We start from the raw sequence: 18547 nt of genomic DNA on the forward strand, positions 1-18547 counted from the left end.
AGAAATAGTAAATAATTAGAAGGTAAATATGCAAACCTCTATAAGCATATACTTTGTCTCTTTTCTTTCCTCAGGTTCTATACTAGATATAAATTATAGATAATTGTAACATGTATGTTTGGGTTGGTAACATATGTAAATATAATATGTATAAGAATAATAGCACAAAATGAGGAAGAGGGAACAGAGCCATATAGGAGTACTTCTATATGTCGCTGGAATTAAGATAGTATAAATGTACCTTCTGATAAGTTCAGATGTACATGAGAAGGCATAGAGCAACCACTAAGAAAGTAACTTTAAAAACAGAATAAAAAATCATTGAAAGTATTCAATTATTATATTAGAAAATAATGCAAAATAAAGTAGTAAGGAAGAATAGAGGAATATAAAAGGCATGAGATTAAGTTGACCCTTGAGCATCATGGGGCCCCAACTCTCTCACCCGTGCAGATGAAAATCCAAGTATAATTTATAGTCAGCCCTCCATAGATGCTGTTCATTTGTATTCATGGTTCTGCACTGGAGGATTCAACCAACCAGGGATTGTGTAATACTATAGTATGGATTTATTGAGAAGAATCCATGTATAAGTGGACCCACACAGTTCAAACCTATGTTGTTCAGAGGTCAACTGTATACAGTAAACAAAAAGGGAAATATCAATGCAAGTACTCCATCAATAATAAAATCAAAAGTGAATGGATTAAACAATCCAATCAAAAGGCAGAGAATATCAGACTTGATAAAAGAAGACAAAATCCAAATGTATGCTGTTTACTGGAGGTGTCACACTTTAGATTCAAAGATACAAATAGGTTAAAAATTTAAAAATGGAATAAGATACATAATGCAAATAGCAACCATAAGAAAGCTGGAGTGGCTCTATTGGTATCAAAGTGGACACCAAAAGGGAAATCATTGCTAGACACAAAGAAAAACATCATATATTGATAGAGTCATTCCACCAAGATCATATATGAAGTATAAACATAATGGCACCCCACTCCAGTACTCTTGCCTGGAAAATCCCATGGACGGAGGAGCCTGGTGGGCTGCAGTCCATGGGGTCGCTAAGAGTCGGACACACCTGAGCAACTTCACTTTCACTTTTCACTTTAATGCATTGGAGAAGGAAATGGCAACCCACTCCAATGTTCTTGCCTTGAGAATCCCAGGGATGGGCGAGCCTGGTGGGCTGCCGTCTATGGGGTCACACAGAGTCGGACATGACTGAAGCGACTTAGCAGCAGCAGCAGTGACCCCATGGACTGCATCCTACCAGGCTCCTCTGTCCAAGGGATTTTCCAGGCAAGAGTACGGGAGTGGGTTGCCATTGCCTTCTCTGACACCTACAGCAGAGCCCCAAAATACATGAAGCAAAAACTGACTTCAGTGAAACAAGAAATTAGAGAGTTCAACAATAATTGAAGATTTCAACACCTTACTTTTGATAATGGACAGAAAAACTATGCAGAAGATGAAAAGGAAATAAAAGCCTTTTTTCATCCAATTTTATTGAGATATAATTGACATATTGCACTGTATAAATTTAAGGTGTACAGCATAGTAATTTGACTTACATATGTTGTGAAATGATGACATAGTAGGTTTAGTGAATATCCATCATCTCATATAGATACAAAATTAAAGGAAAAGAAAAATTATTTTTCCTTGTGATGAGAACTCTTAAGATTTACTCTCTTAAAAGCTTTCAGCTATAACATGCAGCAGTGTTAAATATACTCGTGCTGTACATTACATACCTAGCACTTGTTTCTCTTATAACTTGAAATTTGTACCTTCTGACCACCTTTATCTCATTCCCTTGCCCCCTAACCCCTGTATCTGGTAACCACAAATCTGATCTCTTTATTTATTTATTTGTTTTTAAAGTATAATTGACCTAAAACCATATGTTAGTTCTTATAATACAACATCAATTCAGTCCCTGAGTCATGTCCGACTGCTTGCGACCCCATGAATCGCAGCACGCCAGGCCTCCCTGTCCATCACCAACTCCTGGAGTTCACTCAAACTCATGTTCATCGAGTTGATGATGCCATCCAGTCATCTCATCCTCTGTCGTCCCCTTCTCCTTCTGCACCCAATCCCTCCTAGCATCAGACACTTTTCCAATGAGTCAACTCTTTGCATGAGGTGGCCAAAGTACTGGAGTTTCAGCTTTAGCATCATTCCTTCCAAAGAACACCCAGGGCTGATCTCCTTCAGAATGGACTGGTTGGATCTCCTTGCAGTCCAAGGGACTCTCATGAGTCTTCTCCAACATCACAGTTCAAAAGCATCAATTCTTCAGCACTCAGCTTTCTTCACAGTCCAACTCTCACATCCATAACATGACCACTGCAAAAACCATAGCCTTGACTACATGGACCTTTGTTGGCAAAGTAAATTCTCTGCTTTTGAATATGCTATCTAGGTTGGTCATAACTTTCCTTCCAAGGAGTAAGCGTCTTTTTTTTTTAATATAAATTTATTTATTTTAATTGGAGGTTAATTACTTTAATATTGTATTGGTTTTGCCATACATCAACATGTATCCCCCCAAAATGAGGTCTGACACTGTTTCCACTGTTTCCCCATCTATTTCCCATGAAGTGATGGGACCAGATGCCATGATCTTTGTTTTCTGAATGCTGAGCTTTAAGCCAACTTTTTCACTCTCCTCTTTCACTTTCATCAAGAGGCTCTTTAGTTCATCTTCACTTTCTGCCATAAGGGTGGTGTCATCTGCATATCTGAGGTTATTCATATTTCTCCCGGCAATCTTGATTTCAGCTTGTGCTTCATCCAACCCAGCGATTCTCATGATGTACTCTGCATATAAGTTAAATAAGCAGGGTGACAATATACAGCCTTGACGTACTCCTTTTCCTATTTGGAACCAGTCTGTTCTTCCATGTCCAGTTACTTTACTGTTGCTTCCTGACCTGCATACAGGTTTCTCAAGAGGCAGGTCAGGTGGTCTGGTATTCCCATCTCTTGAAGAATTGTCCACAGTTTGTTGTGATCCACACAGTCAAAGGCTTTGGCACGGTCAAAGCAGAAGTAGATGTTGTTCTGAACTCTCTTGCTTTTTCCATGATCCAGCAGATGTTGGCAATTTGATCTCTGGTTCCTGTGCCTTTTCTAAAACCAGCTTGAACATCTGGAAGTTCATGGTTCACGTATTGCTGAAGCCTGGCTTGGAAAATTTCAGGCATTACTTTACTAGCGTGTGAGATGAGTGCAATTGTGCAGTAGTTTGAGCATTCTTTGGCATTGCCTTTTTTGGGGATTGGAATGAAAACTGATCTTTTCCAGTCCTGTGGCCACTGCTGAGTTTCCCAAATTTGCAGGCATATTGACTGCAGCACTTTCACAGCATCATCTTTCAGGATTTGAAATAGCTCAACTGGAATTCTATCACCTCCACTAGCTTTGTTCGTAGTGATGCTTTTTACGGCCCACTTGACTTCACATTCCAGAATGTCTGGCTCTAGGTGAGTGATCACACCATCGTGATTATCTTCGTCGTGAAGATCTTTTTTGTACAGTTCTTCCATGTATTCTTGCCACCTTTTCTTAATATCTTCTGCTTCTGTTAGGTCCATACCATTTCTGTCCTTTATCGAGCCCATCTTTGCATGAAATGTTCCCTTGGTATCTCTAATTTTCTTGAAGAGATCTCTAGTCTTTCCCATTCTGTTCTTTTCCTCTCTTTTTTTGCATTGATCGCTGAGGAGGGCTTTCTTATCTCTCCTTGCTATTCTTTGGAACTCTGCATTCAGATGCTTATATCTTTCCTTTTCTCCTTTGCTTTTCGCTTCTCTTCTTTTCACAGCTATTTGTAAGGCTTCCCCAGACAGCCATTTTGCTTTTTTGTATTTCTTTTCCATGGGGATGGTCTTGATCACTGTCTCCTGTACAATGGCACGAACCTCCATCCATAGTTCATCAGGCACTCTATCTATCAAATCTAGTCCCTTAAATCTATTTCTCACTTCCACTGCATAATCATAAGGGATTTGATTTAGATCATACCTGAATGGTCTATTGGTTTTCACTACTTTCTTCAATTTAAGTCTGAATTTGGCAATAAGGAGTTCATGATCTGAGCCACAGTCAGCTCCCAGTCTTGTTTTTGCTGACTGTATAGAGCTTCTCCATCTTTGGCTGCAAAGAATATAATCAATCTGATTTCGGTGTTGACCATCTGGTGATGTCCATGTGTAGAGTCTCCTCTTGTGTTGTTGGAAGAGAGTGTTAGCTATGATTAGTGTGTTGTCTTGGCAAAACTCTATTAGCCTTTGTGCTTCATTCTGTATTCCAAGGCCAAATTTGCCTGTTACTCCAGGTGTTTCTCGGAGAAGGCGATGGCACCCCACTCCAGTTCTCTTGCCTGGAAAATCCCATGGAGGGAGGAGCCTGGTAGGCTGCAGTCCATGGGGTCGCTAGAGTCGGACACAACTGAGCGACCTCACTTTCAGTTTTCACTTTCGTGCATTGGAGAAGGAAATGGCAACCCACTCCGGTGTTCTTGCCTGGAGAATCCCAGGGATGGGGGAGCCTGGTGGGCTGCCGTCTATAGGGTCACACAGAGTCGGACATGACTGAAGTGACTCAGCAGCAGCAGCAGCAGCAGCCAGGTGTTTCTTGACTTCCTAATTTTGCATTCCAGTGCCCTATAATGAAAAGGACATCTTTTGGGGGTGTTAGTTCTAAAAGGTCTTGGAGGTCTTCATAGAACTGTTCAACTTCGGCTTCTTCAGTGTTACTGGTCAGGGCATAGACTTAGATTACTGTGGTATTGAATGGTTTGCCGTGGAGATGAACAGAGATCATTCTGTCGTTTTTGAGATTGCATCCAAGTACTGCATTTCAGACTCTTTTGTTGACTATGATGGCTTGTCCATTTCTTCTAAGGGATTCCTGCCCACAGTAGTAGATATAATGGTCATCTGAGTTAAATTCACCCATTCCAGTCCATTTTAGTTCGCTGATTCCTAGAAAGTTGACATTCACTCTTGCCATTTCCTGTTTGACTACTTCCAATTTGCCTTGATTTATGGACCTAACATCCAGGTTCCTATGCAATATTGCTCTTTACAGCATCGGACCTTGCTTCTATCACCAGTCACATCCACAACTGGGTATTGTTTTTGCTTTGGCTCCATCCCTTCATTCTTTCTGGAATTATTTCTCCACTGATCTCCAGTAGCATATTGGGCACCTACCAACCTGGGGAGTTCCTCTTTCAGTATCCTATCATTTTGCCTTTTCATACTGTTCATGGGGTTCGCAAGATAGTGATATACAACATAGTGATGTGATATTTCTAACATTTCAAAGTAATCACCATGATAAGTCTAGTTACCATCTGTCACCATATGAAGATATTACATTATTATTGACTATATTCCCCATACTATACATTTCATCCTGTGACTCATTTATTTTATAACTGGAAGTTTGTACCTCTTAGTCTCCTTTACCCATTTCTGTCCTCTCCCCACCTGCTCCCCTCTGGCAGCCACCTGTTTATTCTCTATATTTCTATTTCTGTTTTGCTATGTTTGTTTATTTATTTTGTTTTAGATTGCACATATAAGTGAAATCATACAGTATTTGTCTTTCTCTGACTTATTTCGTGTAGCATAATATCATCTAAGTCCATTCATGTTATCACAAATGGCAAGATTTCATTTTTTTTATGGCTGAGTAATGTTTCATTGTATATATCTTCTTTATCCATTCATCCATTGATGGGCCCTTAGATTGTTCTATATCTTGGCTATTATAAATAATGTTGCAATAAACATAGGTGTGCACATGGGAAATAGAAGTCAAATATGTGGAAATTAAACAACATATTCCTAAATAAACAATGGGCCAAAGAAATCACAAGAGTGATTACAGAATACTTTGAGATAAATGAAAATGTAGATACAACATACAAAATTTATGTGATGCAGCTACAGTATTGTTTACAGAGAAATGTATAGCTGTAAACCACCTACATTAAAAAAAGAAGAAATATTCAAATTAATAGCCTAACTTCCCCCTTAAGAAACTAAAAAACAAACAAAAAACTAAACTTGAAACCCAAAGCAATTAGAAGGGAATAATAAAGAGCAGAGTGGCAATTAATAAAGAATAGGAAAAAACAGGAAAAAATTAATGTAACCAAAAGTTGGTTCTTTGAAAAGTTCAAGGAAATTGAAAAACATTTAACTAGACTATCCAAGAAAAAATTTACCAAAAACGAGAATAAAATAGAGGACATTACTACCAACCTTACAGAAATAAAAAGGATTATAAGCATATACTATGAACAATTGTGTGCTAAGTCACTTCAGTCATGTCCAACTCTTTGCGACTTTATGGACTGTAACCTGCCAGACTCCACTGTCCATGGGATTCTCCAGGCAAGAGTACTGGGGTGGCTTGCCATTTCCTACTCCAGGAAATCTTCCTGAACCACAGATTGAACCCATGTCTTTTATTATCTCCTGCATTGGCAGGCGGGTTCTTTACGACTAGCACCACCTGGACAACTATATGCCAACAAATTAGATAACTTAGATAAAATGAAAAAATTACTAGAAAGACACAACCTACTGTACTGGACAGAATAGTAAACAGAAAATTATGAATATAACTAAAATAAGCAAAGAGACTGAATTAGTCTTTTTAATAGATAGCCAATGGGAATTTGCTGTTTGGCTCAGGAAACTCAAACAGGGGCTCTGTATCAATCTAGAGATGTGGGATGGTGAGGGACATGGGAGGGAGTTTCAAAAGGAAGGGGATATATGTATACCTATGGCAGTCCATTCTAAAGGAGATCAGTCCTGGGTGTTCTTTGGAAGGAATGATGCTAAAGCTGAAACTCCAGTACTTTGGCCACCTCATGCAAAGAGTTGACTCACTGGAAAAGACTCTGATGCTGGGAGGGATTGAGGGCAGGAGGAGAAGGGGACGACAGAGGATGAGATGACTGGATGGCATCACCGACTCGATGGACATGAGTTTGAGTGAACTCCAGGAGTTGCTGATGGACAGGGAAGCCTAGCGTGCTGCAATTCATGGGGTCACAAAGAGTTGGACATGACTGAGCGACTGAACTGAACTGAACTGAACTGATGGCTGATTCATGTTGAGGTTTGACAGAAAACAGCAAAATTCTGTAAAGCAATTATCCTTCAATAAAAATAAATTAATTTAAAAAAACCTACCCACACACAAAACTTCACTGGTGAATTCTACCAAATATTTAAAGAAGAATTAATAGCACTTTCCCACAAACTCTTCCAAAAAATAAAAGAGGAGGGAATACGTCTTAACTCATTTTATCAGGCCAGTATTACTCTGACACCAAAATCAGACAAAAATACAGCAAATAAAGAAAACTAAAGACCAATATCTCTTATGAAAACAGAAACAAAAATCCTCAATCAAATACTGGCAAATTGAGTCCCACAACATATAAAAAGAATTACACACCATGACCAAGTGGGATTCATCCCAGGATTCCAAAGATGTTTTAATATCCACAAGTCAATTAATGTATCAGTAACATACCATATAAACAGAATAAAGGACAAAGCTAACATAATTGTCTCAATAGACGCAGAAAGATTATTTGATGAAATTTGCCATCCCTTACTGATAAAAGGGCTCAATAAACTAAGAATTGAAGGAAACTTTCTTGACCTGATGAAGAATATCTTTGAAAAACCCACAACTAACATCATACTTAATGATGAAAGATTAAAAGTTTTTCCCTAAGATCAGGAATGAAACATGGATGTCTGCTCAAGTCAATAGTAGTCAACCACACGTTTCAACATTTTTTACTGAAATATATTTGCCGTAGGGACTCCCCTCGTGGTCCAGTGGCTAAGACTCTACACTCCCAATGCAGCGGGCCCAGGATTGATCCTTGGTCAAGGAACTGGATACTATGCGCCACAACTAAGCTAAATAAATAAATATTTTAAAAGACATATATTTGACATATAATAGTGTGTTATACATATATACATAGTAATATGATTGTCATTGTAGGGATAGTTAACACCTCTATTACATCACATAATTATCATTTTTTTGTGGTGGGAATAATTAAGATCTAGTCTCTTTGCAAGTTTGATGATCATAATACAATATTGTTGTCTATATTCACTATATTGTATATTAGATTTCTAGGATTTATTTACCTACTAGTTGCAAGTTTTCATCCATAAACAATATCTCTTCTATTCAATATTGTACTGGTGGTTCTAACTAGGCCTTAGCAAGGAAACTAGGCATCCAGATAGGAAATGAAAAAGTAAACAATATTATCTCTATTTGCAGATAATTTGATCTTATTAAGGGAATGGCAAATCACTTCAATATTTTTGCCTTGAGAACCCCATGAACAGCATGAAAAGGCAAAAATATAGGTCACTGAAAGATGAACTCCACAGGTCAGTAGGTGCCCAATATGCTACTGGAGAAGAGTGGAGAAGTAACTCCAGAAAGAATGAAGAGACAGAGCCACAGCAAAAACAACACTCAGTTGTGGATGTGACTGGTGATGGAAGCAAGGTCTGATGCCGTGAAGAGCAATATTGCATAGGAAACTGGAATGTTAGGTCCATGAATCAAGGCAAAATGGAAGTGGACGAACAGGAGATGGCAAGAGTGACCATTGACATATTAGGAATCAGCGAACTAAAAAGGACTGGAATGGGTGAATTTAACTCAGATGACTATTATATCTACTACCATGGGCAAGAATCCCTTAGAAGAAATGGACAAGCCATCATAGTCAACCAAAGAGTCCAAAATGCAATAATTGGATGCAATATCAAAAATGACAGAATGATCTCTGTTGGTTTCCAAGGCAAACCATTCAATATCACAGTAATCCAAGTCTATGCCCTGACCAGTAATGCTGAAGAAGCTGAAGTTGAACAGTTCTATGAAGACCTACAAGACCTCCTAGAACTAATACCCCCAAAAGATGTCCTTTTCATTATAGGGGACTGGAATGCAAAAGTAGGAAGTCAAGAAACACCTAGAGTAACAGGCAAATTTGGCCTTGGAGTGCAGAATGAAGCAGGGCAAAGGCTAAAAATAGAATTTTGCCAAGAGAACTCAATGGTCATAGCAAACACGCTCTTCCAACAACACAGGAGGAGACTCTACACATGGACATCACCAGATGGTCAACACTGAAATCAGATTGATTATATTCTTTGCAGCCAAAACACTGAAATCAGATTGATTATATTCTTTGCAGCCAAACTTGGAGAAGCTCTATATAGTCAGCAAAAACAAGACCAGGAGCTGGCTGTGGCTCAGATCATGAATTCCTTATTGCCAAATTCACACATAAATTGAAGAAAGAAGGGAAAACCAATAGACCATTCAGGTATGACCAAAATCAAATCCCTTATGATTATACAGTGGAAGTGGGAAATAGATTTAAGGGACAAGATCTGATAGACAGAGTGCCTGATGAACTATGGACAGAGGTTCGTGACATTGTACAGGAGACAGGAAGCAAGACCATCCCCAAGAAAAAGACATGCAAAAAAGCAAAATGGCTGTCATAGGAGGCCTCACAAATAGCTTTGAAAAGAGATGTGAAAAGCAAAGGAGAAAAAGAAAGATATACCCATTTGAATGCAGAGTTCCAAAGAATAGCAAGGAGAGATAAGAAAGCCTTCCTCAGTGATCAGTGCAAAGAAATAGAGGAAAGGAACAGAATGGGAAAGACTAGAGATCTCTTCAAGAAAATTAGAGATACCAAGGGAACATTTCATGCAAAGATGGGCTCGATAAAGGACAGCAGAAGATATTAAGAAGAGGTGGCAAGAATACACAGAAAAACTATACCAAAAAGATCTTCATGACCCAGATAATCATGATGGTGTGATCACTCACCTAGAGCCAGACATCCTGGAATGTGAAGTCAAGTGGGCCTTAGGAAGCATCACTACGAACAAAGCTAGAGGAGGTGATCGAATTTCAGTTCAGCTATTTCAAATCCTAAAAGAAGATTTTGTGCAAGTGCTGTACTCAATATGACAGCAAATTTGGAAAATGCAGAAGTGGCCACAGGACTGGAAAAGGTCAGTTTTCATTCCAATCCCAAAGAAAGGCAATGCCAAAGAATGCTCATCTCACACACTAGTAAAGTAATGCCTGAAATTCTCCAAGCCAGGCTTCAGCAATACATGAATCGTGAACTTCCAGATGTTCAAGCTGGTTTTAGAAAAGGCACAGGAACCAGAGATCAAATTGCCAACATCTGCTGGATCATGGAAAAAGCAAGAGAATTCCAGAAAAACATCTACTTCTGCTTTGACCATGCCAAAGAGTTTGACTGTGTGGATCACAATGAACTGTGGACAATTCTTCAAGAGACGGGAATACCAGACCACCTGACCTGCCTCTTGAGAAACCTGTATGTAGGTCAGGAAGCAACAGTAAAGTAACTGGACATGGAAGAACAGACTGGTTCCAAATAGGAAAAGGAATATGTCAAGGCTGTATATTGTCACCCTGCTTGTTCAACTTATATGCAGAGTACATCATGAGAATCGCTGGGTTGGATGAAGCACAAGCTGGAATCAAGATTGCCAGGAGAAATATCAATAACCTCAGATGACACCACCCTTATGGCAGAAATCAAAGATGAACTAATGAGCCTCTTGATGAAAGTGAAAGAGGAGAGTGAAAAAGTTGGCTTAAAGCTCAACATTCAGAAAACGAAGATCATGGCATCTGGTCCCATCACTTCATGGGAAATAGATGGGGAAACAGTGGAAACAGTGCCAGACTTTATTTTGGGGGGCTCCAAAATCACTTCAGATGGTGACTGCAGCCATGAAATTAAAAGACGCTTACTCCTTGGAAGGAAAGTTATGACCAACCTAGATAGCATATTAAGAAGCAGAGACATTACTTTGCCATCAAAGGTCTGTCTAGTCAAAGCTATGATTTTCCAATAGTCATGTATGGACGTGAGAGCTGGACTGTAAAGAAAGCTGAGTGCTGAAGAATTGATGCTTTTGAATTGTAGTGTTGAGGAAGACTCTTGTGAGTCCCTCGGACTGCAAGGAGATCCAACCAGCCCATGCTAAAGGAAATCAGTACTGAATATCCATTGAAAGGACTGATGTTGAAGCTCCAACTCCAATACTTTGACCACCTGATGCGAAGAACTCACTCATTTGAAAAAACTCTGATGCTGGGAAAGATTGAAGGCGGGAGGAGAAAGGGATGACAGAAGATGACATGGTTGGATGGCATCACCTACTCATTTGGACATGAGTTTGAGTAAATTCCGGGAGTGGTGATGGACAGGGAGGCCTGGTGTGCTGCAGTCTACGGGGTTGCAAAGAGTTGGACACGACTGAGTGACTGAACTGAACTGAACTGATCTTATATATAGCATATTGTAACAAACACATTAAAAACTACTAGAAATAATAAATGATTTCAGCAAAGTCATGGACATAGAACCAAAATACAAAAATCACATGTATTTCTATATACTACCAATGATCAAATAGAAAGTGAAATTAAGAAAACAATTCCATAGGATGCAAAGTATTATATATAGAATGGATAAAAACAAGGTCCTACTGTATAGCAAGGGAACTATATTCAATATCTTGTGATAAACCATAATGGAAAATAATATAAAAAATAATGTATATATATGCATAATGGAACCACTTTGCTGTACCATTGAAATTAACACAATACTGTAAATCAACTATACTTCAATTAAAAAAATAAAATGATTCTATCCACAATGGCATCAAAAAGAATAAAATACCTAGGAATAAATTTAACAATAGATGTGTCGACTTGTACACCGAAAACTGTGGTTCGATGCATGAGACAGGGTGCTCAGGGCCAGTGCACTGGGATGACCCTGAGGGATGGGATGGGGAGGGAGGTGGGAGGGGGGTTCAGGATGGGGAACACATGTACACCCATGGCTGATTCATGTGAATGTATGGCAAAAACGACCACAATATTGTAATTAGCCTCCAATTAAAATTTTAAAAATGGTAAAAAAACAAAATAAATTGGATTAAAAAAGAAATTAAAAAACCTAAAATATTAAAAATGGCCGCATGCTCATAGATCAGAAGACTTAAATATTGCAAAGATAGAAATACCTCCCAAATTGATTTACAGATTTAGCACAATATTTTATTAAGGAGAAGGAAATGGCAACCCACTCCAGTATTCTTGCCTGGAAAATTCCACGAACAAAGAAGCCTGGTAGGCTACAGTCCATGGAGTCACAAAGAGTCGGTCACGATTGAGCAACTTCACTTCACTTTATTAAGAATACAGCTGGTTTTGTTGCAGAATTTGATAAGCTGATCCTAAAATTCATCTGTAAATCAAAGAACCCAGAATAGCCAAAACAATCTTGCAAAAGAAGAACAAAGTTGGAGGATTCACGTTTCCTAATTTCAAAACTTTCTCCAAAGCTCTAATAATCAAGACAGTGAGGTACTAACAAAAGAATAAACATATTGATCAATGGAAGAGCATTCAGAGTCCAGAAATAAACTCTAACATTTATGGTCAATTGATTTCCAACAAGGGTGCCAAGACCATTCAATGCAGAAAGAATGGCATTTCCAACAAATGGTGCTGGGACAACAGTATATCCACATGCAAAAGAGTCAAGTTGGAACCCTACCTCCCACCATATGCAAACATTAACCAAAAATTGATCAAAGACTTAACTGTAAGAGCTAAAATAATCTCAACAAAAGTGTTGAGCACAGAATACATAGATTTTACTAAATGGAAACAGGTTGCTAGACATGTAGGAATTATTTTCCAACTCTCCAAAAATGTACATTCATTCATTTTATATCTTTAAGCTACTTTAGTTAGACTAGCTGTTTGCCAATCAGGTCCTTTGTATCTATAAATTCATTGTATGGGCTTATCCATGCCTAAAATGTCTAAAATTTTTACTCATAAGTTAACCCTTGTTCTCATGGCAAAAAAAGTACAGAGGAAATTTCAAATTGTGAAATCAAAATTGGATTCCAGTTCATAACAAATTGAGGAAGCACTGTTTAACTTGACTGCCCTTTACTGGGTGACATTTTATTTTGAGTTCTAAAACCATCTGCTTTCCAAAATTTACATTGGCACTGTCTACTGAATATGCAGAACAATGATCAAAGATAGATATCAACAATCTTTTATTCTTATTATTTTTTGAAGCTTCATTATGATCTTCAAAGAAGTTAAGAAGATGATTTGAAATCCTCCTTTTCAAATCAAAGTACCTAAAAGCTAGGGGGAACAGTTTTCAGTTGCCGTGATTTGACACATCATTTGATTTACTGTACAAAGCATGATCTTCGGTAAGATCCTCGGCAAAATCAACTCCAGACTGCTAGGAGCCAAACATCTTATACCAAAATTTCCCCTTTTGTTCACCCACAGGACATTTTAGTTGCTGTCTTAGAACCAGGAAATGTAACTTTATTCAAAGGGCAATGATAGGAATGATAGAATAACACATAATTGTTATGATATGCCTAGGGTAAATTAGTGGCCACCAGTTTCAACCAAACATTAGTGTCCTTTTGGAAGACCAACAGCCTTTGACTGCTTTATAAGCACTTATCTGTCTTACTCTTCACCTGTGAGATTCAATCTCCATATGTGCTCACACATTTCCTTCTCTGCCACGCTCAGTTCCAAATTCTTTTCAGTTTATTATCCAGTATGTTGTTTTCATTGTTTACCTCCCTAATCCATTTGTATGTGTCCTTCCATCTGTCATCAAAATAACATAGTCATTTATTTAGTTTTCCTTTTCGGTAATTCCTAGGTCAAGCTGCTGTTGGTATTGCAATTGTTCTCATTTTCTTTATCTGAACACTTAGAACACAATGTTCATAAAGTTTAAAATTAAAGTACCACTACACTGCTATTTTAAAATGGATAACCAAGAAGGACCTACTGAATAGCACACAGAACTCTGCTCAATGTTATGTGGCAGCCTGGATGGGAGGGGAGATTGGGGAAGAACAGTGAGCAAAAGTCGCTCAGTCATGTCCAACTCTGTGACTTTCTCCAGGCCAGAATACTGGAGTGGGTAGCCTTTCCCTTCTCCAGAGGATCTTCCCAACCCAGGGATTAAACCCAGGTCTCCCTCATTGCACGCAGATTCTTTACCAGCTGAGCCACAAAGGAAGCCCAAGAATACTAGAGTGGGTAGCCTATTCCTTCTCCACCAGATCTTCCTGACCCAGGAATCAAACTGGGGTCTCCCGCATTGCAGGTGGATTCTTTACCAACTGAGCTATGAGGGAAGCCCATTTTGGGGAGAATTGATGCATACATGTATATGTATAGCTGAGTCCCTTCACTGTTCACTTGAGACTATCGCAACATTGTCTATAGCCCAACAAAAAATAAATTAAAAAAAAAAAATTACAGTGCCACTATCTCCATCCAAATCACAACAGTTAATCCACAGGCAAAATCAAAGACAGAATGTCACAAATCATGACTACAATGTATATAAGCTGCAAACTTAAAGTTGCGTCTCTCTGACTATTACAACAATGAATGATGGGATATTGTGAACAGTGAATCATGGTTGCCAACATCAGTGGTCAGGATTAAAAACAGCAACAGTGACTAGGGTAGATAATTGATACCATATTCATTGGACACTGAAAATAGCATTGCTTTCAGCCCCTGTATTTGGAGCCATAGTGCGAGTTTGGTACCTTTCCCTCAAACCTGGGCAGCCATTGCTGAAAACTGATTTTGCATACTGGGAAAGAGTTTCCTGGGATGCAGGACTTTCAGTGCTGAAACTGGGACAGAATGAAGAAGACCAGGATAATTGGTCACCCTGTTATGTCTTTGGCAGCTTTCCAGAGCACTGAAAGGGCTGTTTTTGATAGTTTTGTAAAGCTTCATAGTTGCTTTGGGTGGAGAAGAGTTATTAACTTTCTTAATTCATCATGCTGGAAGTAAATTCCCCATATTATGTATTCTCCATATTATTTTAATTTTTAAAAATCTTTTATTGAATTGTTACAATGTTGTTTCTGTTTTATATTTTGGCTTTTTTGGTCACGAGGCATGTGGGATCTTCATTCCCTGACCAGGGAGCGAACCTGTAACCCCTGCACTGGAAGGCGAAGTCTCAACCACTGGACTGCCAGGGAAGTCCCTACATATTATTTTTAGTGTGTGTCTCTTTTGCTAAAATGCAAACTCCATGAAAATAAGGATTTTTGCTTGTTTTGTACACTGCTATATCCTGAGTGCTTGGCACATCATTTGTAGGTACTCAATAAATATTTTTTTCTTTTTCTTTTATTAATAAATATTTTTTGTAAATAAATGAATTAATGACACTTGCAGGAGTGTTGGAGATAAACTGGAAGAGAGAAAATTAAATCAGATAGCCAAGTCAGTAAACTGGTGGAGTGGTCCACGTTGGAAATGGTAGAGGGAGTAGAGATAACAAAGACTAGGCTGATTTTAGAGATCATTAGGAGTCAAAATTACCATGATTATTGATAGACTAGAGGTGAGTGTGGGGAGTGAAATAGAGGGAGGGGTCAAGGATGACTTCTTGATATCTGGCCTGCAGAACTGGTGGACAGAGGTACCAGTCAGTGAGTTAGCAAACAGTGGACCAGTACCAAGGTTATAGGCAGAAGATAATGAGTTCTGTTTCAGACATACTGAGTCTGAGATGCTTTTGAGGTGACTAGGCAATTTCAAATAGGCAGTTGGATATATGGCCCTAGAATTCAGAGGAGAGATGTTTTGGCTAGAGAGCTAAATGAGTGTGCTGTCAATCCCAGTGGGTGGTAAATAAAGTGGTGGGGGTGGATGATTACCAAGTAAGAGAGAGAACAGAGTCTAAGATCAAGCTGTAATTGTACCCCACACGCACTCAAGTTTTCACTAGGATTAAGGAAAGGAAATCACTGGATTGTCAACTGGAGCCGAAGTTAGGATTTCAAATCCTAAATATTTTAATGATTTCGCAATGCAACAATTCAGGTTTCCAGGTTTTCTCCTACTTTTTTGAGGTCCCATTTTTAGAGATGAGGCATGTTTCATGGCACACTTGCAGTCCATCGGTTGTGTTTTTTAAAAAAATATCTTGGTAAAAAAATATATCTTGGTGAAGTTTCTGACTTTGACTATTTCTCAAGTCCTCCTGTGTGCTCACCACGGTGCTAGGTGCTGTGGAGAAGATAAGAGGTAATATCTACCAGGTTTACCCTTGAGGAGCCTAACTATTGGGCAGAACTGCATATTAAAACTAGAAGAGATCTTAAAGATAATCTAGTCTGATTTCATGTTTTTTTAGAACAAGAAAAGGTGTCCCAGGAAGATGAAGTGACTTTTCAAGTTCAAAATGAAGTTTGGAAGCTAGGGCTCCTGATTTCTAGTCTAATCAAGTACACTGCTGTTTTTCACAAAATTGCTCATTCATTTAACAAATACTGAGTGCTTAAGTGTTCTAGGCACTTGTGGTAAATTATGCTCCTTTTTCATTTGCATTCACCTCTGGTGATTGATAGTATCATTCGCGGTATCCTGGGCATTCAATAAGCAGGCCTGACTGACAACTGGGTGTGGCTTCCAGCTAGATTATCCACTTCCTGTCTTCTCTTAATGCCTGAGGGAAGAGGAAATAAGCGGTAGATTAACATATGAAGCAATTAAATTACTATAGTGTATACAATATATAATTAATTGCTAAATTGCATTGAATGATTCTGAGCACAACAGAAGGGTGTAGGAGCCAAGGCCCAGAGTACATGATAGCAGTCTCAGAGACTTCTCTGGAGGTCCAGCGGCTAAGACTGCACGACCAATGCTGGGGCCTGGGTCCAATCCCTGGTCAGGGAGCTAGATTCCACGTCACAACTAAAGATCTGCATGCCCCAACTAAGACCCAGTGCAGTCAAATAAACAAAATAATAAAGACAGCAATCTCAGACAGGAAAAAGTCTTCCAAAAGTAGTAACCATTGGCTCCCTAGCATGTTCCTCTGAGAAAGTTCAGTAAACATTTATGGGGCAAGCACTGTGCTAGGTGCAAAGGGTAGAAAAATGAATAGGCCATGGCCTGTTCTCCCAAAGAGCTCACTGTCTAGTGGGAGAGACAGAAGTACGAATAACTCCAATACAAGGTGGAAAATGACGAGATCAAGGTCTGGCCAGGATGCTGTGGAAACAGAGGATGGGAGCTTAACCCAGTGGAAGGCTAATTAAAGCTTCGGGAAGCTAAGGGCTGACAACTGAACCAGAGTTTGAAGGCTGTTAGGTCCTAGCAAGTCCAAGAAAGCTGTCAAAGGAGTTGTAGGAAGCAAACACAGCAGAAAGAAAGAAACAAAAGCCTTTTGTCTCTCCATTCCACTTATCAGAAAAACTGAAGACAACTACAGCTGCTCATTAAGTGGAATACTCCATACCGCTGCCCATAAAGCTAGCTCTAATGTTTATTGAGTTCTGTGGGCCAGGAACTGTGCCAGATGCTATATGTGGATTATCTCCAGCCATCCTAAAAAAAAAATCTTTGAGACAGGCACTTCCATCATCTTCAGTGTACAGATGAAGAAACTAAGGCACTGAAAAGTTAACCTGAAACCAGGATTTTTGTCCAGACCATTTGTTTTTTGTCTCCTGGCTCAGACTATATCTCATTGTGAATATTAGCTCCCCACAAATCTTATTCATATGCAATCTTCTTGTTTTAAAACATTATTATAATATGTGAGATTAGTGTAGACTTGTCTGATCATGCTATTTAGCCAACAGCCAAAATAGGGCCGGCCACAGAACCACGATGTTCAAGATCACCTGGGACCCAATGGCAAAGCCAGTTATAAGCACGTGTCCTCACTAACATCTATGTCTAAGAATGATATTTATCAGAATGAAATATCTTAGGCAGTCAGGTGAAACTGATGAATTGCCCAAGTGATGTTTTTTTTTTTTCCTTGCTTTCAGCCTGATGGCTATAGGTCAGTTGTTCTCAAACTTTTGTATCTATCACAGTTTTTTACCTGGGGAGCTTGCTAAAAATATAGTTGCTGGCCTCATTTCATACCTATGCCAGAATTATTGGGGTAGGGGCTTGGGCTGCTGTATTATTAACAAACTCTTGAGATGATGTCATCCCATTCCAATTTCCCTTCTTCTCATTCTTCATTACAGTCTCTTTTCCATTCTCCATTTTCTACTCTCTTTTCCATTGCCCATTCTCCACATTCAGCTTCAAATTGCTAAACTAGGGAAAGAGATCTATACAAATTCCCTCAAGGCCCCCATCTCCTCACTTAGGTACCAGAATAGCTCCATAGGGTGGAGAGAGTTAACAATATTATAAAGACTCATCAACAGACTAAGTGGAAGTTGAAAACAACAAAAACTAAGTAGAAAAGTATAGTGGCCAAATGCTGGGAGCCTACATTAGCAGGTAGATCAAGCAGATGATACGGCAGTTCAGG

This window comes from Capricornis sumatraensis, chromosome X, assembly GCF_032405125.1.
Source record: "Capricornis sumatraensis isolate serow.1 chromosome X, serow.2, whole genome shotgun sequence".
NCBI lineage: Eukaryota > Metazoa > Chordata > Mammalia > Artiodactyla > Bovidae > Capricornis > Capricornis sumatraensis.